Raw genomic sequence first — 27,835 nt, 5'->3', positions numbered from 1 at the left:
TCTTTTTTATTCACTAAGGCATCAGCTCCACCAAACCATGGATTTTTGTCTGTTTTGTTCAGTGCTGTATTCCTAGTACCTGGAACAAGCCCAACACATAGTAGGCACTCAGTAGCGACTGATGAGTAAAGTTTACATATCTTTTTAGACACTCACAGTTATTCCACAGCCGTGCTTTTCTATGACTCTCCCTGATTAGCCCACCTGAGCCTCCTTTGGAATGAATCCAATGATGATTCCAGAAAACAAACAGAAGGGCAGGGAGGCTGGTGTTGTCATAGCAGCTGCTGAGTTGGGAAGGGGGCAGCATCTGTATTACTCAAACACAGCAGCATCCCTGGGGAGAGGGTAACCCTGAGGCTTTGCAGGTCTTTTCAATATCTTGGATTAAATGAACTGTGAAATATTTGTTTTATTAGAATAGCTTTGGTTTGTTTCTGAGGCCTTAAATTGTGTCTGCTCTGGGCAGCTGATATGTAGCAGAGTGGAGCATGTATGGTATTTAGAGAACTCATGGGAACCTCCCCCATCATTTGGGGCCTGTCTTCAGGGCCCCTCTTATTTCCCCTCCAAGACTAGCAATTCCTTTGTTGGCACAAGGCATGAGGGAAAGACGAGCTCACAGTCGGTAAAGGAATGTGGAGAGGAGCGGCCTCATGTAGCACTGAGTGCAGAGGAACTTAGGAAATTCTTTTTGACAGAATGGCTGCAGGCTATAGAATTTCAGACTGGGGCCAGTGCACTAAATGAGGATTGGACTGGGGGTTCAGGAAGAGTCAGTTCGTAACGTTAATAGAAATTAGAGAGTTTTTAGGGGACATGGAAGAAAGCCCCTCATGTGTACAGATATGCCAAATACAGTTCCAGAGCATCTCCTGTCAAATCTGTTCTTAAATCACATTTTCCGCCTATGTCTAGGAAAGCTGGGGGCCGAGCCCCTACTTTACAGAGTTGAGAATGATAAAGCTCAAATTCCATGGTGATCTTCCATGGTGAATGCAGAGGGAGCTTCTACATTCTTAGGTATGGTCATTGAGCTCCTTTCTGCCTGCTGGAGATTTATAATTATGTATGTGTGTATGTGTGTGAATGTATGTGTTTATATTCATGGATGTATGCATATGGAAATGTATGTGAATGCATGTGTGTACATATGTGTATAAATGTATGGGAGAAGTTTGGAAATACTGCATATACTTTCCCAATGATTAAGTGTTTAACTCTGAAGAGAAAAGAAAGAATGGGGTAGGATGAAATAAAGAAAGAGAGGAGAGTAGGTTTTATATTTTGCCTTGTACAATATTAAAATGTTTGCATCATTTTGCTGTCAAAATGTACTCATGTGTGTGAGTTTTAAAGCATCTCAAAAAATTGTAATTGACAAATGAAGTCACGAACCGATGACAGATTGAATGATGTTTCATTTTCTACTCTACTCTATTTTCTGTCCATCCTGAATGACCACAATGATAAGAGGCTGGGGAGGGAATCTATCACATCATGTAGGAGTCACTGTTTCTCTAAGGCCACTGACTTACCTTCCTAGGTATATGCCATTTTTTTCATGCTGTCCCTTATACCAAGAATACACATTTCCCCAGGCCTGACTGCGTTCAGTTACCAAATGTTGCTCATTTTTCAAGACCTATCATGATTAAATCACCTCCATGAAACTTTTTCTCAGTTGTTCATCATCCATCTTATCCATCCATCCATCATTTAGTGAGTGCCTACTCAATGCAAATACTGTGTGAAACTTTAGGTAATGCAGATATCATTCTTGCCCTCTTGATGATAATACTGTAAAGAAAAGAGACAGAAAATCTATAATCAAGCATACAAGTGAATATAAAACTTAAAATTGTAATAAATAGTAGAGAGAAAATAAGTATGATTTCCTGATAGAGAATAGTGAAATAATACCCAAATTAAGTAGGGTGGTCAGAGATAGCATTAATTATAAGACATAGAATGGAAAAATGAGAGATACATTTTGCAGTGTGAGAGAGCGGAAGTAACGGGATGATTTTAGGCAGGGTGAACAATACATATGGTTCCTTCCACTTCTGAAATCCTATATTTGTTGACCACATTGTTCACTGTATTTAACATTTTATGCTTATATTTTTGATTTCAAGTTTTGTTAAAAAATCTTGTAGTTGCCTGTCATGTAGTAGACTCTCAAAAAGCTAAATCAAGCATCCACAGACCCTACAGCAGGAGGAAGTTCCCTTATATAGTCACAAAGAGAATTTACATTTCACTGATACCCTCTCTAGAGGGTCTCTAAAGATGCAGAGATAATTTCCAAAATTATCTTCTGGGCTAAATACTAAAATGTTTCTTATTTTCCAAGTCACTTCCCTGCTAGACCTTTGCTCTGCAAGAAAGATCACCATTATCTACAAATCCAGCTCTGGTTGGGTAGAGTCAAATCCTTATGCTGAAATGTCTTTTAAAACCATTTAAAGTCCTGTCAAAGGGGAATACTTTCTTCCTTTTGTGTTTCCTTGAGCCTGTGGTTGTTTTTTATTTGTAGAAGAGAGAAAGTATATTTTTGGTGGACCAGAAACTATTTTCTTTATTGTTAATATATGAACTGTAGACTATACCCAGTCTATAATCATGTCTCCATGCCTGTAAATTGAACTGGTGCTCTTTTCCCAGCTTAATGAGTTGTTTGTCAGTCATTGTGATTTTTCTCTAAAGTCTGGTCTTGAGGCATGGAAAGGCTTTTATTTTCTAAACCAGTAACTAGGAAAGGTCTTTGCTCTGTCCCTCGATAGCATCTTTAAGACAGGGGTACTGGAAAGAATAATTCCCATCTTAGAAACATTTGGTGACCAGAAGAAAGTGGAAAACACCTTGCCATATCTAGAAAGTCATTGAATCTCAGAGGTAGAAGAAACCAAAGAAATCATTTAGACCACTCTCTTACTCAGTGCTGGAATTTGTTTATAACAGCCCCCCAAAATTACCATATGACCCACTTACACATCAATACTTCCCTTGATGAACCACTCGTATCTTTAAGAAAGATTATTCTGCCTTTTAGTTATCTCTGCATCTTAGATATACTTTCTTCATATGAGTTTCATCCTATAAATGTCAATGAGTCAGAAACCTACATTTCTAACCTCTCCCTCATAATCCTAAGGATGCTCACAAAGGGTAAAAAACATGTCTTATCTATGGCCTGATTAAAACTAAATTGGGCTTTTAATCATAAGATTCAAATTGTGGCTCCACAAATTAATTGACTTTAGACAGGTTTTGAATTCCTGTGTCTCGATTCTCTCCTCTCTAAAATGTAGATAGCATGACATCACTGAGTAATTGTGAGGATTAAATAGGAAAATGTCAGTAAACATGCCTAACCTATGCTCAACACATAGTAGGTACTCAAAATTTTGTTCTTTTCTGTCCATTTTTTCTCTTTTCATGATTACTTAAAGAGCTTGAGAATAGCTAGCTATACAGATAAAGAGTACATTTGGCTACAAGTAACAGGAAATCAAAATATCATTGGCTTAAATCATGAGGATGTTTATCGTTTATTTAGCAGGAAGCTCAAAGATAGACAGCCCTGGGTTTGGGCCGGTAGCTCGCTGTTTCATCATGAACCCGAGCTCTATCTCTCTGCTCTACTCTTCTTAGTGTCGTTGGCTTTTTCCTTCTTGCGTTCTGCAGCGTAGCTGTAAGATGACTGCTATTGTTCCAAGTATCATGGACAAAGTCAAGGCAGGAAAAAAGGGAGACAAATGGTATCTGTAAGCTCTTCTTTCACTCCCTTCCCCTTTCTGAGGAAGTGAAAGCCTCTCTGAAGCCTCCCTGTAGACATTTCCTCATCTTTCATTGGTGAAACTGCGTGAAATGGCTGTCTCCCACTGCCTGGTGAGCTAGGAAAGGGATATAGGTAAGACGAAAGGAGGTTGGGGATGGCCATGCATTAACCAATTGACCGTGGCTGCCTTAGAAGATCTCAGGTCTCCCATAATTGTCACCTCTCTAGGGTTATTACTCCCTGTGCCCTCAGCAGCCCTGAACATGACTTGGATTTGCACACTTCTTTGCCCCTTTGATCTCTTCCTTTGGATAAATTATGGTCAGAACCAAGCAATGGCTGAACCACTTGGGGTTGAACCAGGAGGCAGAACCCACTCTAATTATTACGGACTATAGGATTTGTTGTGGGATTAGATCTTACAAATGTTGGGGGAGTTGGAAAAATAAGGTCTGGAAAGGGGAGTTGTTGGATCAGAGAGAAAAATCACTAACCAGCTCTCTCAAATAATGGGCACAGGACAACAAGTTAGAACTTGTACAAAAATCTGGGAAGCCAGGCGTGTCCAGCTGCAAAAGTGGGACTGCAAAAGGGATCTGGTGAGGAAATTTCTGGAAGGCTGTTGCCTCCATGTCTAGAGATAAACTAGGATCATTGTTGGGCAGTTGGACCAGCAGTCAGTAAGAAGAGAAAACTAGGCCGGCTGAAACCTGTTGATGCCCATCTAACCTCAGTGATCTTCAGAGAACAAGGTCAGAGTGATTTGAACAGGCTCAGTGTGGCTTCTCCAAACCCGGAATGTATCAAAGGGTAAGAGAATGATGCTGGGCTCCCATATGCAGTTTCACCATCATGCCTTTTTGCACATTTTCATTGCAATGAGAAGCACTGTTTGAGGGTGTATCCGATGACGGAAATAGGGTCTGTTCCAAAGGCGAAAACAGGATTATCATGGGATATGGACACAGGTTGCTTTTAGGAATCCACGAGGGAAAGAAAAAGCAGGAACGAAGATTGTTAGGATAAAGAAGAAAGAGAATGAAATGTTGAAGTAGAAACTATGCCCCCACAATTGTGTTCCTATATAAGCTCTTCAAAGCTTCATTATTAATTTTTATCTCTTTAACTTCTGTTTGAAAACCCCATGACAGCAGTTTTTCCTTTGGACAATGTATTTTTCCTTTGAAATTAAATCTTTTTTCTTTGTCTTGACTTCTATATCAGTAAATGTTTAGCAGTATGTTAACTGTTATCTTTTGTGTACTATATATCTTTTGTGTACTATAATTAAATCATGAAATGTTTCCTATGCCCATCTTAGCACTGATACTCTTTTCATCTAGGTGATAAAAGCCAGCCATACATTAATCCACATCAAATTCTCTTATAATAACTTGAAAAATTATGAGAGGATGTTCTTTAATAGGGAAAATAAGTTAAATTCCTCATTTTGTATAACAAAGAATTTTTTTTCTATTTACTGAGTAGGCGGAGGATCAGTGAGTAGGGCCACTTTTTATTCCATTATGGAACACATATGATATATTTATTGTTTCTAAGATCTGTTCTTTGGGGTCAATTTGTCAAAAGGACAGATTGACCTGTGTCTTCTCTGTATGGCAAGATGAATGCCAAACAAATGTCTCCTTCATTCCAAAGGCACCATTCTACTCTGTTAAGCAGACAATGATGCTGTCTTAACTTAGCAGCAGGAAATTGATTGACCAGAGTACCTTCTAATGATAAACTAATTTCACAGACCTTTGTAGAGAAGGTAGTTTTGATGTCAGTTCCAGTTAAAACAATCGATCCAACCTAATTTTCAATCATTAAAGCAATAGATTCGACTTAATTTTCAATCATTATTGTCCAAATGAGAATATTCAAGTTCTGGGATATTTTATAAAACTTGTAACCCTAGAAAAGTCTTTTTTTTTTTTTTTTTTTTTTAGATGGAGTCTCACTCTGTCACCCAGGATGGAGTGCAGTGGCGTGATCTTGGCTCACTGCAACCTCCACCTCCATGGTTCAAGCTATTCTCCTGCCTCAGCCTCCCAAGTAGCTAGAATTACAGGTGCCTGCCACCATGCCTGGCTAATTTTTGTATTTTTAGTAGAAACGGTATTTCACCACATTGACCAGGCTGGTCTCTAACTTCCGACCTCCGGTGACCTGCCTGCATCAGCCTCCCAAAGTGCTGAGATTATAGGCGTGAGCCACCGCACCTGGCCAAAAAGCCACATTAAAAAAATAAATAAATAACATGACTTAAGGGTATATACAAAAGCCAGCATTGTAAATTCCATATTGCTCTCAACGTGGAGAAATAAGCAGATGGAATATATTGGAAGGGCTGAGGGCACAGATGTCTTCTTGGCTTGGATTCAGAGTGAAAGAAGAAGCCCATTTTGTGGCTAAGTCTGTGATAGGAAACATCTAGATAGAGGGCTGAAAAATCAAGTGCACAAGGTTTAATGAACTGTTTTTCAAGACAATTATTACAACATTTAAGCAACAGGTTATTGTTTGGGAGCATGTTCTTCTAACTAATTCAAGCATGTGTTTTGAGTGGAAAAAGCTTTTCAATGGCGGTTGAGCTACGTAAAGTGTCCTTAGATCTCCCACTTACAGTAGGCTCTGGCCAAAAAAAAAAAAAAAAAAAAAAAAAAGACAAAAAACCCCGCTTCTTCTACTGAAGCCCTAAGCCCTTTGTTCATTACAAATACTGTCTCTATGATGTTTAATAAAGTGAGAATGGGTATTTTCTGTGTAAGCCTTTCCATAAAAAAGTTAAAAATAAAATCAACTGCCATAGTCAGTGCAGAGGCCATATTCCTAAATGGCCTAAATAAAAAATAACATCTATTATTTAGTTCTACAAAATTATAGAAAGCTAAGAAGATACAGACAAAAAGTTGAAGTCATGAGAAATCTTTCTATTGGGAAATAATCATAGTTAACATTTTATAATAAAACTTTTCAGTCATATATAAAATTACTATTTTCTTTTTCATATTCCTGTTCTCTTTTCTTACAGAAATAAGTTATAGAGGTGGCTCTTTGTCAATAAATATAGATAAAAGTTGCCAATTTTATTGGGCGCCTATATTTTATCTAATCAATAATTTACTTGACCTATCCAACCATCATTCAGCTATCTAATCTATCTACCCATCCATTTATTTACTTTCAACAACATAGCAACAACTATCTTAGGACATAATTCTCTCTGTGCTTGCCTGATTATTTCCTTGGGTTGAATTCCCAGAAGTAGAATTGCTGGATCAACGGGTCTGCACAAGTTTAACTTTTGATAGATATTGCCAAATTGCCTGCCAAAATTTCATACCCATTATACTCCCTTCAACAGGGTATGAGAGTGTCTTTTCCCCATATGTTCCTTAACACTGGGCAATATCAATCCAATTAATCTTTGCCAAGCCGAAAGGCTAATACAACCATAGTAGCAATACTTTTTCTTATTTGTCTATTTAAGGTTACTATTGAGTTTGCACAGCCTGTTAATGTTATTTAGCCTTTTGCACAGAACACTATACATTTTCAGACTATGAACTTCCATTTATTGCATTTGCACTTTCCTTGTATTTTAAAGAGATTATATGAACATGGAAGTTGTAGGTTTGACATTTAATCTTTCCTGACAGTAGCTAAGGGATTAATTACTACTTCTTTCTCTAGATGCACCAGTAAAATGGGTGCAGTTTAACCCAAGCACAGCCACAAGTACTACTTTGTACTATTACGTGATTGAAAAGGAGATGTTTTGTGTTTGGTGTTTTTGTTTGTTTGTTTGAGAAAGGTTCTCACTCTGTTCCCCAGGCTGGAGTACAGGGGTGTGATCACAGCTCATTGCAATCTCGAACTCCTTGGCTCAAGCCATCTTCCCACCTTGGCTTCCTGAGTAGTTGGGACTACAGGCACACACCATCATGGCTGGTTAATTTAATTTAAATTTTTTGTAGGGACATCTTGCTATGTTGCTTAGGCTGGTCCTGAACTCCTGGTCTCAAGTGAGCTTCCATTTCAGTCTCCCAAAGTGCTGGGATTACAAACATGAGTCATTGCATTTAGCATTTGCTGGTTTTTAAAATTTCTGCCCACTCCTGTGGCAGGCAGTCTATAAAATACCCCTGCTAACAGTCCCCAATTCCTGGTAATCACACCCTGTGTAATCTCCCTTTCTGTGTGAGCTGGACCTAGGGAGTCTCTTCCAAGAAATATAATTCAGCAGAAGTGAAGGGATGCCACTTCTAAGATTAGGTTACAAAAAGACTCTGGCTTCCATGTTGCCCAACTGCTCCTATACTGTTTCACTCCCTATCACTCTCTTGGAGTCCTTGCTCTGGGAGAACGAGTGCCATATTATGAATACTCTATAGAGAGGACCATATAGCAAGAAACTGATGTATTTGATGTCTTTGGTCAACAACCAGCAAGGACCTCTGGCTTGCAAACAGCCATGTGAGTGAGCTTGGAAGTCCATCTTGTCCCATCCAACCTGAAGATGACTGCAGCCCCAGCCTGCCACACTTTGATGCAGTCCTGTGAAAGGCCCTGAGACAAAGACATCCTATTAAGTCATGCCCAGATCCTAGTGCCTAAGAAACTCTGAGAAAATACATGTTTGTTGTTTTAAGCCACTAAGTTTTGGGGCAATGTTCTGCAGTGATAGATAACTAATATGACTCCCGATTTACCCTCTGGGCAGTTACTACCACACCCTGTGTGCTCCAGCCTCCTGCTAATGGTTCAACCATGCATCACCTCTCTGTCATCACTCGTCGCCACCTAGAGCTCTGAGGCTCTCAACTCCATGTACTTAGCTTATCCTCAGCAGGGCGGTTGGAGAAAAGCTACCCTCATGCATTAACCATGTCTTTAATTTTCTGTATATTGATGCTTTGACATCTGTGGCTGAAGGGACTGCCCATCCCAAGGCTAACCAATTTCTAGTAAACAGCTCATCCATGAGCACACTTTTCAAATGCAAACCAACCAATCCAGAGCCCACGCCCTCAACCACCTCCCTGATGGGGTTTTCAGATTCCAGGCCACAATCCACTTGCTCTATTCATCCCAGCGCCAGGTACCAGCCCCTGTGCCCCAGAGCCTGCTGAAATTATTCAGACTATGCAATCCTCTGCCTGTTTACCCTGCCTTGCTCATTTCTTCCTGAGAAAACCACAATTGTGGCATTTGTCAGAGTTTCCCCTCTCTCCCTCTGTCTTCTGGCTGACCCCACTGTTTCTCCATGTGGCCTCCTCCCTCCATGGCATGCCCCCTCTTCCTGAAATATGTGAGCCTAACAAGCCATCTATTCAATGGCAATCATTTCCTTATCTGTTGGTCTTACCATACTTGACTAATAATAAAACCTATGTTAAGACAACTACCCTTAACACCTGCTTGCCTTATTTCCTATACTCTCTCCTTTCAATACATTATTCAATTGTTCAAGTAAGTTAAAGTCTATGACCACACATAACCAAAAGCACATACTATTACACAGAGACCCACATTAGCTAAAACACAATAAGAAAGAGAACTACTTTTGAAAGTGCACTTGATCTGGACGGATTCCCTTGCCTATTAATATGTAAAATCAGTATCAGTTTTTCTTTGTTTATTACAACATTCAGATTCTGCCTTAGGCTCACCCACATTTAAGAAACAGGCTTGGTAGAGAACAGGCTACCCATGATGGTTACCCTGAGTTACATAAAGACCGCTCTGGAAGTGATACTTTAAAAAGTAAAATTATTTCCTCTCTACATCCTCCCTGCCTCTTCCCTCAGCAAGTGAAAGGGGGAAAAGAAAGAGGTTGGTTTTCCAATTACTGTATTTTGTCCAAGGGGCTTGACCAGATGATCTTTACAGGTTCCATTTAGCCCTTGAGGATGATTGCTTATTTGTGGATTGGTTCTGCAAATGGCAGAATGAAGGAGATCGTGGATCCCTCCATTTACTCATTTGTTGGTATTGCTGTTTATTTTTCGTTCTTTTCCTTTTAAAGAAAAAGCTCTCCAGATTGAATGTCCCATAATCCTGTCTCAACTCCTTACTTTCTAATGAGGTGGGGAACACACATGAGCATAATTCACGTAGACTGTTTTCCAGATTTTCCACACACTTGTTTTCCTGAGCAAGATGTTACCTTTTGTATGTAAAGAGGATGGAACTTTAATGTTATCCCAGAGAGAGAAAGTGAAAGATTTTGCTTTCCTAAGGTGCAATTGAATTTTGTCACAATTTGTGTTTAATGAGTATATGTGTCAACACTGCATTATATCTAAAGATGCTTTTATCTACTTTTATTTATCTTAGGTTGAACTAAATAGGATGTAATTTGCTAAATCACTAAAACATGAAAAAGAAAAGGGAACTGTTTCTTACTCTTTGTTCTGCATCTCAGCTGTGAGGAGCAAAGAATCTCATACTTCAGGACTGTCAATCACTTCTGGTTCTAGAACTGTTTTAGCAAAAATTAAGATATTCTGACAGGTTAAATTCAGACTCTTTTTTGAGACTCTTCCCTTTGTTTAATGAACTGCCTCTTAAATAATGCTGTGACTCTGTTGAGGAAGGGAACTATTGAATTGTCGCGTGTGTGTGTGTGTGTGTGTGTGTGTTGACTAGCAAACACATATAAATGGGATGGTGGCAGGGCTTCTGTAACCAAGAGAAGTTTACGAAACATTAAATTGTTAAGGGAGTCACAGTGTTACAAAGATTGACCTTGAAGTTTTAAAAAAGTGAATTGATCCACTGGAACAAGTACAAAGCCAGCTTTGGTGCTAAATGTAAATTGTTAAAAATGGTACGGAATAACATCTGCCTTGTAGTATGCCTTAATCAGCACTGTGAAAAATGAAAGTTAAACGATCTACTTTAGTGGCTTCTAAGTGAAGGATAAACAAAGGATGAAAGAGTTTCTTGCATGGTTTGTAACTGATGCCATGAAAAATGTCAAGAACCATCTGCCTCAGACTTATCCAAACTGTCATCAAGTATTCTAATCCAGTCAAACGAGATACAACTAGAACAACCTATGTAACTTGCTGAAGGCTTATCAAAAGAGTTGTAAATAAAGAAGAAAAAAAACCCATCAACTGTGCAGCCGCAGATTGCAGCCAGCTTGCCTGTGGCTTTGAAATTCAATCCCATTTCTCTAGTCTGACAAACTGTACTAAATAGCAAAATGGATTTTTATTGCTCTTAGTCATTTTCACTTTAGTTGCTATCAGGAGATAAATACAGTTTCCTCATAGAATCGAATCATGGCTTATTTTTTAAAATGCACAAGCTGGTTTAGACCTTACCATTCAATCCATAAGTATGTACCAAGTGTGTCCACAGGAGCTTAGCATTGCATTTTGGTCAGTAAGAGATCATTTAACTGGGTAGATTTCCATGGCTTACGACCCCATAACTATTTTTGAATTAGAGTTTCTCTTATGCAACTTAATAAATAAATTTTTCATAATCTACTCACTAAGACTACAGAATTCAGATTCAGACAGATGGGCTTTAAATCCCAGCTCTACCACTTACTGGCTGAGTAACCCTAGGCAAGTTGCTTAACTTCTCTGATCTTATTTTCTTCATCTGGAAGACTGAGATAATGATAGCCACCTAGATCACAGACAGACATGAGTTGATGCTTGGGAAATTCCCAAAACATTGAAGCCAAGTATGGCGGGGGCAAGTAATGCTCACTGAATCTCAGTGCACTTGCCTCAGTTTCCCAGTCCCCTCTGCAATTGGGTTGGGGCCATGAGATCCCAGTGGGATCAGTTCTGACCAATGGACTGTGAAGAGAAGACATGCATGTCATTTCTGAACTAAGATCTCTGTCTGTGTACCTCCTTCATCTTTCTCCTTTCTTGCAAAGACAATTTTGGAATTTGTGTATTCCATATGGAAGAGTTAAAAGATGGAGAAAGACCACTGGTCCTATGTTGGACTTCCCATGAGAAGGAAATATATATTTGTTGGGTTTGGCTGCTGACATTTGGTGCTAATTTGTTTCTGCACGTAGCTGAGCTAAGGCAAATACATCAGTTAATGTGTTGATGTTTATAAGTACATATACCCCCTTTGTTATCAGTAGATATATAATAAGTATGCATTTAAAATGGCATGTAATCTTCTGACTCTTCTATTCTCTTGTTCAGTATTTCTAAGTGAGGAGAAACTAAGGACTTTTTTTTTGCAGGGGAAAGAAAGATGATAAAATAAATAACTATAGAACAATGCAAAGGGTTGTTAAAGTCATGAGAATAGCTGATACCAATAAAGGATTGGTTAAAAAATATATGATATACATGAGAATATTACATTAAATGAAACGATACATATATAAACCCTTTGACATAAAAAGATTTACAATATATAGCTAAAGAAAAGGATATCTCAAAACATTATGGACTATATGATCTCATTTGTACTTCATAAAATGACCTCTAAGAAGTTAGAGGAGAAGATCACTGATGGCTGAGGAGCTCTAGAAAAATCTTCATGGATGTGGAGTCCCTCTAGCTAGCATTAAAAGGGAATAGTGAAAAAGGTAGGTCTAGAGGTATGGAGGGCATTCCTTGTCCCTGTTACCAAAACACCAGCGGTCGGTCTAGGTCCTACTGCTTGCCACACAGAAAGCCAATCACTGAGATGACACGTGTTGCCAAGAAAGAAGGCTTTAATTGGGTGCCACAGCCTAGGAGATGGGAGTCTAGTTAAAACTGTGGGAGAGATATTTACAGGTAAAAGCTTATGGTATAAATTTTCAATTGTTTTCAATCCATCTCCCTGACTGACTAAAACTAAGGGAAAAAATATATATATATGTAGCAGGGAAAAATGTAACAATGTTTAAGAAAACAAGAACTAGGGTGGGGCAAGGAGGAATCTAGTGCATTTATCTGGTTAGTTTCAGTACTTCGATAGTTTTTTGAGAGGTCTGAAGGTCCTTTCCTGAGGAAGAAACTCAGATAAAACAAATACAGGTTTCAAGCTCTGACAGCAGAAGGGTCAATTTGTATGTTTATCCAAAAACAATGGTCTATGGGACTATTGGGTCTATTTCATCCCCTATCCCTACCTCTAAAGATGGAGAATAATGCATAAGTATTTAGGCAAAAAGAAAAGACATACAAATGACCAGTTTATATATGGAAAGATACTAATCTTCACAAGTACTCAAAATAATCAAAGCAAAATAGATAAAAATAAAAACAAGGAAGAGATATTGTTTTTTCACCTTCACATTGGCTAGAATAAGAAGGCTGATAACCTCCAGGGCAGGTGATAAAGCCTATGGCACTTTCACTGCTTTCCAATGGGAAGGTAATTGGTTACATCACCGAGGATTCTGGCAATTAGTATTAAAAGTCTTAACAACGTACTTGTCTTTCACCCAATGATTTCACATCTAGGATGATTTCATAAAGATAGCTGTATGGAGATATTAGTCACAAAACAAAATTTAAAGTGGTAAAACCAAACAAAACATTTCATAAAATAGGAAACAATCTAAATGTCCATCAGTACGAGACTGGCAAAAAAAAAAAAAAATATATATATATATATATACACACACACACACACACACACACACACACACACACGGCCGGTGCAGTGGTTCACGCCTGTAATCCCAGCACTTTGGGAGGCCAAGGCAGGTGGATCACTTGAGGTCAGGAGTTCAAGACCAGCCTGGCCAACATGATGAAACCCTACCTCTACTAATAATGCAGAAATTAGCTGGGCGTGGTGGGATGTGCCTGTAATCCCAGCTACTCAGGAGACTGAGTTGGGAGAATCGCTTGAACCTGGAAGTCGGAGGTTGCAGTGAGCTGAGATTATGCCACTGCACTCCAGCCTGGGCAACAGAGTGAGACTATATATATGAGAATATTATATTAAATGAAAACAATACCTATCTAAACCTTCTGACATGAAAAGATTCACAATATATGTCCAAATAAAAGGATGTCTTAAAACATTATGGGCAGTATGATCACATTTATGTTTGTATTTATGAAGTTATCTATTGTCTGTTTTATATTTTTAGAACTTGGAGTTATAATTTATAATTATATCATGTCTGAGTATATTTGCATACCCATTATGCAATATATGTTGTATATTTTTATATGTTGTATATACAATATATATGTCGTATATACAATATATATGTTGTATATATTTATATGGACTTAGTTAGATTTAGATTATATATATACATGCATATCTTTTCTGAATTTTCATTCACCAAAATTTTAACAATGTTCATACTTGGTGATTTTAGGTGGTAGAATTGTGAATGATATTAACTCTTACCCTAATTTTCTGAATTATTTTCCATGTGTATACTTTTCTAATAAGAAGAAAGCTATTATAATATTTCAAAAAATGGAAAAAGAAACATTGGGAATGGTCTTCATTTTGTGACCTGGACAAGGATCTCTTCTAATGGCCTCTTCTGTGTATGATGGATGCAATTATTTTTAACCTGACTATGTCTACTCTGTGTAAAGAGATGAACTATACCATCAAACGAGCCATTTTCTGCTTATATAAGTCATATTGGATTGAGGAATACTGCCCACCACCATAATTTTTCATCTTTTTAGTATTGTCTGCCATTTCTCTAAAAGTAACTATACTCTAATTTTATAACAAGTCTGTGGTGATTGGCAGGCCCCAGAAGAAAGGAGAAAGGATAGATTGATATTTTAAGTATTAAAAGAAAGGAAATCTCTTGCCTTGTATAGTCAAGGCAGAGAATTCTTAGTTTTGTTGTATTTTAAAAAAACAATAGCTACCATTTATTAAGTGCTTCCTATTTGATATGTGTGGGCTAAGCACTTCCTGTGCAATATCTCATTTCAAATCCTATGAGATCAGTTCAATGTTTATTTTAATTTTATAGTTGAGGAAGCTGATTAAGTGACTTATTGAAGTTCGACAGTTAAAAAGTAGCAGAGTCATTGTTTTGTCTGATAATTAGAGATGATCGGATCCCAGATGGTGGAACAGCTTGATAAATGGAAAGGGGTCAGGTGTAGGGATTAGATGATCTAGGTCATATTGCCACTAAATCTTGGTAAGTTTCTTCCTCTTGGGTTGTAGCAAATATGGTAAATAGAGCATACGTGTGTATTTATACTCTGTTACTCACATGGGACTAAAGGAATAAAAATTATATAACCATGTATCTAAATCTATACCAACAAAGACATAAAATGAGAGAGGAAGGGCTGCAGATAAGAGATGTCAAAGTGTTTTTGAAAGATTGAAAGCAGAAGAAAGGATAGTAATTAGCTTAGCAGAGCAGAGAGAGCTGAAATCTAAGAGATTACAGTGTAAGGAGATGATGCAAGAGTATTTAGAGATGGATGCAAGGATATTAGAGATATTTAGAGATTCATGTAAAAGTTCAGAGATTAAAGGCATCCCAAATAATATGTATTTGTTTATCTATTTGGTTACTTTTCTCAGAATATTTTAATCCACTTCATAGAATTCATACTTTCCAATGCATTATTTTATGGTTTGCTTCCTTTTTCTTCCTTTTATATTTTGTTTCAAATTAAAAAGGTGTGGGGTCTTTAAATTATAAAAGTGTGATGTTCACATTGAAAGAATTTCAAACAATACAGAAATGTAGAAAGTGATATAAAAAACTTTTGTACACCTCCATCTGATTCTCTAGCTGTGCTACCCTATATGGTATCTACTAGCTACATGTCACTTTTCCAATTTAAATTAATTAAAATGAATTACATTAAAAATAAGTTAGTTGCACTAGCCACATTTCAACTGCTCAAGTCACCTGTGATTAGTGGTTACTATATTGAACAGTGCAGAAATAGAACATTTTTATTATCATCAAAAGTGTGTTGAAAATTTTATTATAGAGATATTCACAGTTAAAAGTTTATTGTATAAATTTTCAATTTGTTTTCAATTGTACATAGAAAATAAGGCATCATCATTAGAGATATGCAAATCAAAACCACAGTGAGATACCATTTTACACCAGTCAGAATGGCTGGTATTTAAGTCAAAAAATAACAGATGCTGGTGAGGTTGCAGAGAAAAAAGAATTCTTATTCACTGTTGGGTGGGAGTGTAAATTAGTTCAACCATTGTGGAAGACAGTGTGCCGATTCCTCAAAGACCTGAAAAAAGAAACAACCATTCAACTCAGCAATGTCATTACTGGGTACATCCCCAAAGGAATATAAATCATTCTGTCATAAAGACACATGCACGAGTATGTTCACTGCAGCATTATTCACAATAGCAAAGACATAGAATCAACCTAAATGCTCATCAATACTAGACTAGATAAAGAAAATGTGGCACATAAACACTATGGAATGCTATGCAGCCACAAACAGAATAAGATCATGTCCTTTGCAGGGACATGGATGGAGCTGGAGGCTATTATCCTTGGTAAACTAATGCAGGAACAGAAAACCAAAAACCACATGTTCTTACTTATAAATGGAAGCTAAATGATGAGAACACATGGACACACAGAGAGAATCAACAGACACTGGGGCCTCCTGGAGGGTGAAGGGTGGGAGGAGGGGAAAGATCAGGAAAAACAACTAATGGGTACTCGGTTTAATACCTGGGTGATGAAACAATCTGTACAACAAACCTCAGTGACACACATTTTTCTTTATCACAAACTTGCACATGTACCTCTGAACTTAAAATAAGAGTTAAATTAAAAAAAAAAAAAAAAAGAAAATGAGTCATCATACCATACGTGCTCATGGTTTTTCACAAACAGTCCAGCTGCTTTTAAGGAAAACCAACATTGTCTTGCTCTGTCCCTCCCTGTTCTCACCTCAGCTTCCCAGGAGCACTCACTTAAATTCTAAAAATCAAATTATAGTTGATGCATTATAACAAATTAAATAACATAGACACGTAAGAAAAGAACTCCTCATCGGCCGGGCGCCGTGGCTCACGCCTGTAATCCCAGCACTTTGGGAGGCCAAGGCGGGCGGATCACGGGGTCAGGAGATGGAGACCATCCTGACTAACACGGTGAAACCCCGTCTCTACTAAAAATACAAAAAATTAGCCGGGCGTGGTGGCGGCGCCTGTAGTCCCAGCTACTGGGGAGGCTGAGGCAGGAGAATGGCGTGAACCCGGGAGGCGGAGCTTACAGTGAGCTGACATCGAGCCACTGCACTCCAGCCTGGGCCACAGAGACTCCATTTCAAAAAAAGAAAAAAAGAAAAGTAAAAAGAAAAAGAAAAAGAACTCCTCATCACCTCCAGTTCTACACTATAGAGACAAAATCTATTTAACATTTGTCTTTAGTTCTTTTGGCGGCTACTTTCACAACTCCATTGCTTGATTTATCACTCAGTCAGTATCTATTAATTCCTTAATATGCAAGATGAGGATTCAGTGCGTTCGTGCTGACCTGTCCCCGTTATATCTTCCTCCTGTTTGAATTTTATACAATTACTTTCTATTAGTTGCCTCTCTAACTCTAAATAACATTGTTTAACTTCTATTTCTTATTTCCTCCACTTTCCCTTGACTCGTAAAATTTGGTATCAGCCCCTAAAGCTTCCTTCATCACTGAATCTTCCCATTTCCAGATCCCACCCTCTGCTGCCGTACTTTGACCGGTACATTGTGCATTCTGTCTGCCCATCAACGCTGCCTTTCCTATGCTTTTCTCAGAGGTTGACAGTAAAAGTCCAAAGGCAATCAGCACATTAATTTGAAATATGTGGCTTGAACTAAGTGTATTCCAATGTTCCTAAATTTGGATATTCTACAGTCCAGTTAGCTAGATTTGATGTTAGACCATCTGATGTAAACCTGACTCATGGCTGGTGAAGAGAGTCTTTGTGTGTGTGTGTGAGTGTGTGCGTGTGCACACATGCTCATGTTTGTGTGGGCAAATGCTCTTCCTACTCTAATCATGTGACATGGAAGGTGCATATATAGGAGCTTTGGAGGTCCCTGGGAGACAAGCTACAGCAGTGTGATTCCAACCCCTTTGATTGTATGCAAGTTTCATATCCTCGGTCTTTGTTCAGACACTGTCTCTCCGGCATGGCCTGAGGGCTGTGGATATCATTTAGCTTTCTGATCTTCCAAAGTGTAAAAGATTCTCTTGGCTAAGGTAGAAGCACATGAACTAAAAGGTACAGAGTGCAAGATTTCAATCTTACAGATCTACACCAACACATGGAAGACATCTCTATTACATACGCCATGAAAGTTGACACAAGTTATTCATAATTTCAATGACCATATTGGATTGCCTTTAATAGACACTAGTTGAAAGAGGGTACTAACCAAAAGCTAATATTGGAGCTTGCTCTCAGGCTGCTGGGAGGCCCCCAAGAATCTCATTGGCAGTCTCTTTTGAGGATCAGTTCTCTACGTCCATTAAACCGAGATTAAATTAGTTTGTGGGAGCTGCTTTTAGCATTTGCACTATTACATTATGCATGATTTCTGACTGCACATCGCATGAACAGACTGCACTGAGCTCCATTAGTGATTTTTTAGGGCTGTGCTTAACTTGGAAATGGATTGATTTTGTGTAGGTTAATGTATAGCAGTGATGTTGCCATGGCCTTAAAAATACCCTCTTATGTTTGATATCAATAGGGAAGCACTCTTTGGGGATTATGGCTCATTTTAAAAGGATAAATTATGTAGATTGCATGATTAGAGAGAGTAAACCCTATAACAGTGCATTGTATATCAGGAAAAGCAGTACTCTCGTCCTCCTTGCCTTGGTGAGGTCAGGCTACCTTATTCAATGTGTTTCCTACTGGGACCTTCCCCATGAAGCTAAAATGATATACCCAGGATTATTCAACAAGTCAGGGCAAAGCCAAAAATTGAATGCATAGCTTTTAAATTTTGGTTATGAGAATCAGGAAACTGGATTTTAGGGGCCTTAGCTCATTCTCCTTACCAGAGGGCTGCACCCATCTTTCTATCCTTCCCAGAGCCGGACAAGGTGCCTGGGAGGGTATAAGTGTTGGTACGTACCTGCTGAATTGAACTAATGATTCACCTTCATTTTATAGAGAAGGTGACTGGAACATGGTTTAAATATTTAGTCAAAAAGTACCTTTGCTAAAGTGTACCCTAGGCCAGGCACAAAGGTAAATCAGCCATAGATGCTTGCCTTCTAGGAGATGAGAGTTCGGGGATGAGGGTGGCATAAGGGGAGAGGCAGGTGGTGCACAGACAATGCCCCTGCACAGTAGCAGAATGCAGCAGGTGCGCTGGGAAGTGAGAAGGTGGTCCTCAGCTTCTTTGAGGCGATGATATCTGTGGTTAGTCAGGTAAATGAATTGACAGAAGGCATCCAGGCAGAAGTACAGGCCTGAGTCCAAGCCCAAAGAGACAAAGCAACCTAGAACGAGCAAGGGTCCATAGGCCATCGTGGGTAGTGGGGAGATAAATCAGGGTAGGGAAGTGACAGATCGGGGAGGAACCTCCTTGCCAGGTGAGCTTACTTTGCCCAGGGACACCTGATATTTCACGGCAGAAGGAGGACTCAAATTCACTTCTCTTGATTCCCAGAACTGTACCACCCTTTGATGTCATTCTACAAGGCTCCTTCCCCTGCCTCAAACCTGGAGTGTCTCTTTTGCTGCTTTTACTGAGGGAACTTATGCTGTAGCCCTTTCTTTTTATTGGTACTTTCTGATTAGAAAAGTAATATGTGCTATTTTTTAAGGGGTGAAATATGAAAAGAAAAAAATTATCCACTTGTCTACTTTCCAATCCCAAACTACTAATAAATAATTTCTTTTAAATCCTTCCAGATACATTCTATGAATGTAAGAAGCATGATAAACAAATGGCATCAGACAATACTTACTGGTCAGCAACTTACTTTGGTTTATTTAATAATAAAATTCACATATTTTTCATGAATGTATAGTTCTGCCTATGATTTTTTAAATTTCTATGTAATATTTAACAGTGTGGGTTAGCTTTAATTTACTTGAATAGTGTCATGTTGTTAAGCATTTAAGTTTTTCTCTTATTTAGGTATTTTATATATGCACACACACAAATACATACATACACATAAATAAATATATGTGCATACTATATATATATCCACACTCTACTATATAATGTGTATATGTACTCTATACACTATTATACAAAAGGACTTCAAAAAGTTTGTGAAAAAATGGAATTAAAAGATTAAAATATAAAATATAAACTATTTCTCAAGATAAGCTGCATCAAAATCAAGACAGTTTTGTAAGTAATGATAGTGGCCACTTAGTCCATCCTTAAAGAACTGAGGGTCCTGTGAATTTAACCGCATCAGTGCAGTCTTCTTTACAACATTAAGTGAGAAAAAAATGGGTGCCTTTTACAGGTTTTTTAAAATTAGGAAACAAAAGAAGTCAGAAGTTGCCAAATCAGTACTGTAAGGTGGATGCCCAAAGATGTCCCATGAAAACTTTTGCAAAATTGCCCTTGTCTGATGAGAGGAATGAGCCGGAATTTCATTATGTGGTGAAGGACTCTCTGGTGAAGCTTTCCTGGGTTTCTTTCTGCTAAAGTTTTGGTCAACTTTCCCAACACACTCTCATAATAAGCAGATGTTACTGCTGTTTGGCCCTCCAGAGAGCAACAAGCAAAACGCCTCAAGCATCCCAAAGAATGATTGCCATGACCTTTGCTCTTGACTTGTCTGCTTTGGCTTTAACTAGACCATGTCCACCTCTTGGTAGCCATTGCTGTGATTGTGCTTTGTCTTCAGGATGCTACTGATAAAGCCATGTTTTGTCTCCTGCTACAATTCTTCAAAGAAATGCTTCAGGATCTTAATCCCACTTGTTTAAAATTTCCATTGAAGGTTCTGTTTCTGTCTCTGGCTGACCTGGGTGCAACTGTTTTGTTACCCATTGAGGGAAACCGCTCAACTTTGATTTTTCAGTTGGAATTGTGTAAGTTTTACCAGTTGAGGTGCCTGTGATGTTGGCTATGGTTTCTGCTGTTAATAATCAGTCCTCTTCAATTAGGGCATGAACAAGATTAATTTTTTCCTTGCAAATTGATGTGGATGGTCTGCTGCTGTAGGCTTCATCTGTGACATCATCTCATCCCTTCTTAAAATGACTTATCCATTTGTAAACCGCTGATTTCTTGGGGGGCACTGTCCTCACAAACTTTTTGTAAAGGATAAGTGATTTCTCCATTTTTCCACTTCAGCTTCACCGTAAGTTTAATATTTTCTTCTTGCTTCAATGTTTGCAGAATTCTGTTGCTTTGATGGGGGATCTTTTCAAACTGATGTCTTATCCTTCTTAGTGCCTCATAGTAGATCCTGTTCAGACATTTTATAACAAGTTAGCATGAATTTCTTTTGGTGCTAAAAAAATTTCAAAATCCATGCATGCATAGTTCACTATAATATGCAGTTTCTTTGAAATTTTTGAAATACCCTTGTATATATACACCTACTATATGTGTGTAGATATCTATACACACACATAAACCCATAATAGGAAAAGTATGAAACATGGACTACATACATTCAGAATCATGGGAACAGCTGCCTCAAAAGAACAAATAGGGAGGAGAACATGAGAGACTTCATCTTTGCCTGTCATGTTTTATTACTTTAAAATATATATTATCACAAATAAGGTAGATACTTCAATAGTTCTGACATCATCCGTTACATACACAGATAGTTATAACATCACCCTTTGTAACTTTCTGAATTTTTCAATTCTACAGGTTTCATTAAAAAATACACACACATACAAAGCAGGGTGACATTTTCATCTTATAACACTCACCCTTTTATCTCCTGTAGGTGATTGATGAAATCACCCACGGGATCATGACAGAAGCCCCAGTGATAGTCTTCTCAGATTGAACCACAGTACTAACGGGGATTACCGAAATTTCTATGTTGTTTTATCACATTGAAATCAATGGAAAGCAAAGGACAGGAAAGAGCCAAACAGACAATTTTCCCTTCTCATCTCTATGATGTGATCCCTCCTTACAGTTCTTCTGGAAAAGTCCAGAGTGCCAAGCAAATATACTGACTGTGGGGTCCTGCTGTGCTGCATCATGGCTCATTTTGAACCGGTGGTCAATCTAGGAAGCCATCTCCTTAGATACTTTGCATCATTTCCTTTCCCTCTCCTTCATCACTGGGGGCTTGTACTTCCCAAATAAAATATCAACAATTCAATCCATATCCCTGCATTCTGGACCCTTAGCACACTCCCATGACCCACATGCTGGTGAGGATGTTGAGTTCATGTGGAACCTTGGTAATTTTGGTTGGAAGTATGTTTCTAGAATCAAGGCAATATGGTTTAGTCAAATTCAGATAAGATTGTGGAGCCACATGTCCTAGATTCCAGCTTTGGCTCTAGACCTTATAAACCAATCCTGTGGCCTGTAATCTCTCTCATCAGTCTAATGGAAATCATATTACCTGCCTTCCTTATCTGGAAATGTCATCATCAGGATCAAGAGAGATAAGGTTTGAGAAAGTAATGTGTAAGCCATTAAGTAGTACACAGATGACCATTACTGCTGTCAAACAGGAATTTGGTGCAATGAACTCTGTTGCCATTTTCTGTCAATACAAATTCAGTGTTAAACATTTATACAGTTGTGAAAACTTCACGTAGGTTGTGTGTGTTTTTTGGCTTTTATACAAATGATATTTTACCAGAGCGGTGGTCAAAAAATTATGACTCACAGGTGAAATTCTAAAGGCAGTCCTTTTTGTAAATAAAGTTTTATTGGAACTCAGTCACTTGCATTTTTTTATGTATTGCCACAGCCACTTTCACATTACCAGGGCAGAGTTTAATATTTTCAGTTGTGACGGAGACTGTCTGGCCCAAAAGCTGAAAATATTTACTATTTAGTCCTTCATAGAAAAAGTTTGCCAATACCTCTACTAGAGGAAATGCTACATACTGTGTCCCTTTCAGTTAACACTATATATGAGAGCTGTTGTCTTCAAATTTTGTTAGAAGGTATAAAATATATTAGTATGTTTGAACATGTATTTAATTTACAAATACACACATAAATAATTATATCACAGTACACGTGTCACTAAATGTGTACAATTTAGCCATGTTACTCCATACGGATCTAGCTATTTTGCCTGAACGTTTTGCGCGGAGCTGCGTTACTTGAATTCACCACAGTGTAAGTATCAATACCCCTTCCGGTAGTATTTGGGGCACTCCCAGTCTTCACAATTGCAAACAATGATGCAGTGAGCATGCATAATTTGCTTTTGTCCAGACGCATGGCTACTTGATAAAGCCTGATGATAGCAACTCATTCTGACCTTGTCCAGGTTGGAGAACTGCATACAGCTAGTCAAATGCAGACCCAGACACAATTGGACTATTGCTACATTATTCTTGGCTGACTGCAGATGTGCTTTACCTGCCTTGATGACAAGTGCATTACACTGAACATTTTCATGAGTTTCAGAAGACAAAGGGGAAAAAAGGTCTCAAAGGTTTTAAACACATAGAAATCTATAGGAAGGAAAAACAAACTAATCTGAGGTGCCTCTGACTCTCCCTACTTCTTCCCTGTCTCCATTGTTCTCTGACATCAGCAGAACCTTCTCCCTGGCATTTTGCAGGGGAAACTCCCCTCACCCCTTTCCACCTCACCCATGCTGGCTGACTTTTGTGCCCTCTGACTGTACCTTTTCCTGCATTGTGTATCTTAGATTTTAATGCAACATTCTGGAAGATCTTAGAACCTGTACTCTGATCTGAATTATTAAAGCAGATCAGTGCTTGTGCATTTAGAAGCAATATTTTTTTTCAAACATCCTGTATGATATGAAAAAAGGTAATATTGCAACCAAGAGTTGCTTGCATAGATGGACATTCCTTTCATTCCCTCTTTTGTTCATTTTTTGGTGGTTTATTCATCCTCTCTCTCTCTCTCTCTCTCTCTGTCTCTCTGTCTCTCTCTCTCTCTCTCTCTCTCTCTCCAGTAATATTTACTGGGTTCTGAGACAAGGAGAAGTCTATGACCTGTAGGAATTGATTGAACTGATTCACATCAGGTATATAAACACTGTTTTTTCCTTCTTGGCTTTTCAATTTTAGGGTGATTTGACCAAAGTCATTTCCATCTTTAGCACTGAAAGTGAAATGCTGGTTTGACCTGCAGGGCCAATGCTTTAGCCACAGTGAAACTGTAGGCTCTGTAAGGTCTTGTTTTAGTCATTATTGGAACCCCATACATAGCACATAGATGTCCAACAATATTCACTACATGGATGAATAAATGAATGACCAAGGACTGAGGTGCAAGGTAGCTATAACCCTGCACTTGGGACCATTCAGATTCCGTGTATAGGAGAATTCCTCAGTGAGAGATTCCTCAACCAAAAAACTTGGGCACTAGAGTGTAAAGAGATTGGAGGATCATCCTCCACTGATCAGATTATATCTTTGATGTTGCTGAGTTGCTACAATGATGGGACAGTTTTTACACACGGCGTTTACTCGAGAATTAAATTGAAAATAAGAGCCTTCTTGGTGTTTTCATTCAAAACACGAGTATTAGAGTCCAAAGTTCTCCCATTTATGCTGAGTCTTTAGGCATGACCCTTTACTATTTGAGCTTCAGGTTGCTCATCTATAAAACAAACAAAAACAGTGTTTATAGATTGTTTGTGATGATTAAGTAAAACGATTATTATAATCTTGGATGATGAAACAGGCTGTAAATGTAAAAGAAAATGTGAATTTCTTTCACTATTTTTTCCTCTTTACCTTTTACTTGAGATGATTTGGTTATTGGAGTGTTGAAAAGTCTTCTTTAAAAGGACGGCACAGATTTAAATCACTGTTATAGAGCTAAGTTTTGATATATTTGGCTCAGGGGATTTTGAACTAAAAACGTGGCAGTTTTAGCATGATAATGAGAAATTTCTAAGAGCGAGATTATTTTGCTTGTTAAAAAGAATTAAACTTCTCTTCATGATGTTACCTTCATAGATCCGTATGTTGAAGACCTAACCCCAGGTACCTGTGAATGTGACCTTATTTAGAAATGTGGCCTTTGCAGCTATAATCGAGTTACGATTAGGTCATACTGGATTAGGGTGGGCCCTAAATCCAAGGAGAAGTGTCCTTAGATTGAGACTTGGTGACACAGACATGCCCAAGGAGATGATCATGTGAAAACGGAGGTGGAACTGAAGTTACACTGCCACACCCAAGGAACACCTGGGGTTACTAAAAGCTGAAAAAGGGGAGACTCTAGTCTTTAGAGAAAGTATCCTTGATTTTGGACTTGTAGCCAACCGAACCATCAGATTAAAAATTTCCTGTTGTTTCGAGCCACCCAGTGTGTTGTAGTTTGTAACAGAAGCCCTAAGAAACTAATACGATGCAGTACAAGTTTTAATAATTTTATAAACATTTAACATTTGTGTTGAAAGAAAAAGGGCAACAGAGTTCATTACACCAAATTCCTGTTTGACAGCAGTAATGATCATCTGTGTACTACTTAATGGCTTACACATTACTTTCTCAAACCTTATCTCTCTTGATCCTGATGATGACATTTCCAGGTAGGGAAGGCAGGTAATATGATTTCCATTAGACTGATGAGAGAGATTAAAGGCCACAGGACAGGTTTATAAGGTCTAGAGCCAAAGCTGGAATCTAGGACATGTGGCTCCACAATCTTATCTGAATTTGACTAAACCACATTGCCTTAATTCTAGAAACATGCTTCTGACCAAAATTACTAAGGCTCCACATGAACTCAATATCCTCACCAGCATGTGGGTCATGGGAGTGTGCTAAGGGTCTAGAAAGCAGGGATATGAATTGAATTGTTGATATTTTATTTGGGAAGTGCAAACCCCCAGTGGCGAAGGGGAGAGAAAGGAAATGATGCAAACCATTGACAAAGATGAGTCCTTGGATTGGTCACCAGTTCATGATGAGCCACGATGCAGCACAGCAGGACCCCGGAGTCAGTGTATTTGCTTGGCACTCTGGACTTTTCTAGAAGGACTGCAAGGAGGAACCATATCATGGAGAAGAGAGGGGCAAATTGTCTGTCTGAGTCCTTCCTGGTCCCTGCTTCTAATTGGTTAATGTTCACTCCATGATGAGCTGACTCTTCTTCCACCCACTTCCAGGTGACCTCAGCTGCCCTCTGCAACTATAAATATATCTTTCAGAGTGAAGAGATAGGGTTGTACTGCTTATGTATGCCCAACTTGGTGATAGGTTTTTTTATTAGAGGATTTTTCTCCTTCCTGTCCACTAAAATGGTTTTGCAGAAATGATAAGAAAACCGACCACAGTTCTCTGAGAGCCTCCTGTTCACAAGGAAGATAGAAAATAGAAATGTTTTTGAGTATCTGGCCAAAGCCAATGTACATTCAAGAGCCACTCATATGTTAAGAGTTTGTGGCTCTTCTGCTAAGTGTCCAACATGCATTGTCTCATTGTCATCACTATTATGAAACAGGCACCTGCATTTTCTAGATGAGTAACTGAGGCTTTGAGATGAGTAATTTGAGAAAATTAATTGGAAGAATACGTTGTCAAGCTCAAAAGTTGTGCCTAGCTTATCCACCATCAAAACCAGAGTTCATAAACACAGTGCTATACTACCTGACAATTATCATATTTCATTGTATCCAAGACCTCACTGATTAAAGGGAAACCATTACGTTATGTAGGATTAAGACACTTAAAGAAAAAGACTGCCAATTAAATAGGCTCACTGCTTTCTTATCACTCAGAATTTTGACTTTTTGCCTGGTAAAACATTTATTTTAAACCCATTTAAACATACCGTTATTAGAAAGGTGAAACATAAGTGAAATAAATGTGTTGAGATATTCCTGAAACCTTGACGTTTTACCTACTAAAATTTAGTTAAAACTTATTTAGACACATCTTTGTAGAAAAAGAAATAAAAGTGAAATTCGTTTGTTGGGACATTCCCAAAGCACCTGCACTTTTGAATAATGTTTCACCTGGGTTGTCAATGTCTGCAAGCTCGATACCACTAAGTACCTTGGTGATGAACTGTGGGAGAATTTGCCATTGTCTCAGAAATGTTTTTTGCAAGCCATTGCAAGCCATTCTGCACATGTTAATACCCATATGCAGACAATGACAACTCCCTCATGACTGACACCTGGCCAAGAGTGATTATGATATGCATTCCAATTTCTGGGAGGTGAAAAGGTGAAAATACTCATTTTAGAATCTATAAAGTATAGAAATTTTATCCCTGGTCATAATGTCGATGTTAACTTCCATTTAGAATAAAATGTTTTCCTCTCATAACCTAGGGGATTTCTGCTGGCTATATAGGCTTCTTTGGAGGAAATAACGTAGAACATTTTCCTGTTGCTGGTTTCAGTAATCCCAGCCACAGCATTGATGAATTGGATTATTGTATAGGCAAACTCAACTCCCTCCATTCTTTGCAAGCTATGAGATTTAACCATGTTTGAGAAAGTTTCTGGCAAAAACTCCTGGGCTTTTAACTTATGTGGAGTTTTAAGTACAATTCATCATCTTATCTAATCTGATATCCAAGGATAGCTTTGTCAAAGCAGAGTCAAGTATTGGCAATCCCTCAGAAATCTCTGAAGAATGAATAACAGAAAAATGATTTAAAGCTGAACGATTTAAGTAGAAGTTTGAAATCTTTTTAAAAACTGAACAACGGACCCCTTCTTGAGTCTGCTAATGCCAGCTTTGGAATATGAATAGAAAACCAAACTCTGAGAGCAGAGATGGATCTTGGATATCATCATGTCTCCTGTAAGAGGTGTATCCAGCTCCATCCTGGGTGGATAATAAAAGAATGTGTTGATTCCATGGGAGATTTCACACAAGAACAAATTCTCTAACCTGTGGTAACCTGCTCAGTGCCTCCCTCCCTCCATAAAAAATGATCTCAGATTTTGGTTGGTATTATTTATATTTGACCTTGGAAGAT

The 27,835-nt window shown here is 38.4% G+C and overlaps 1 long non-coding RNA gene across 1 annotated transcript in view; it reads left to right on the top strand.

Moving 5' to 3' along the window:
* The window catches only part of LOC139359874 (uncharacterized), a 77,779-nt gene extending 55,733 nt beyond the window's left edge, over window positions 1–22,046 (top strand). Inside the window, exon 3 of the long non-coding RNA XR_011616452.1 lies at window positions 21,660–22,046. This is a non-coding gene — a long non-coding RNA (uncharacterized lncRNA). The remainder of the gene's footprint in view (window positions 1–21,659) is intronic.
* Window positions 22,047–27,835: the final 5,789 nt, after the last annotated feature.

The sequence above is a fragment of the Macaca nemestrina genome, chromosome 18 (assembly GCF_043159975.1).
Source record: "Macaca nemestrina isolate mMacNem1 chromosome 18, mMacNem.hap1, whole genome shotgun sequence".
Lineage (NCBI taxonomy): Eukaryota > Metazoa > Chordata > Mammalia > Primates > Cercopithecidae > Macaca > Macaca nemestrina.
The sequence above is the reverse complement of the archived record's forward strand: the minus strand, read 5'-3'. Positions and strand labels throughout refer to the sequence as shown.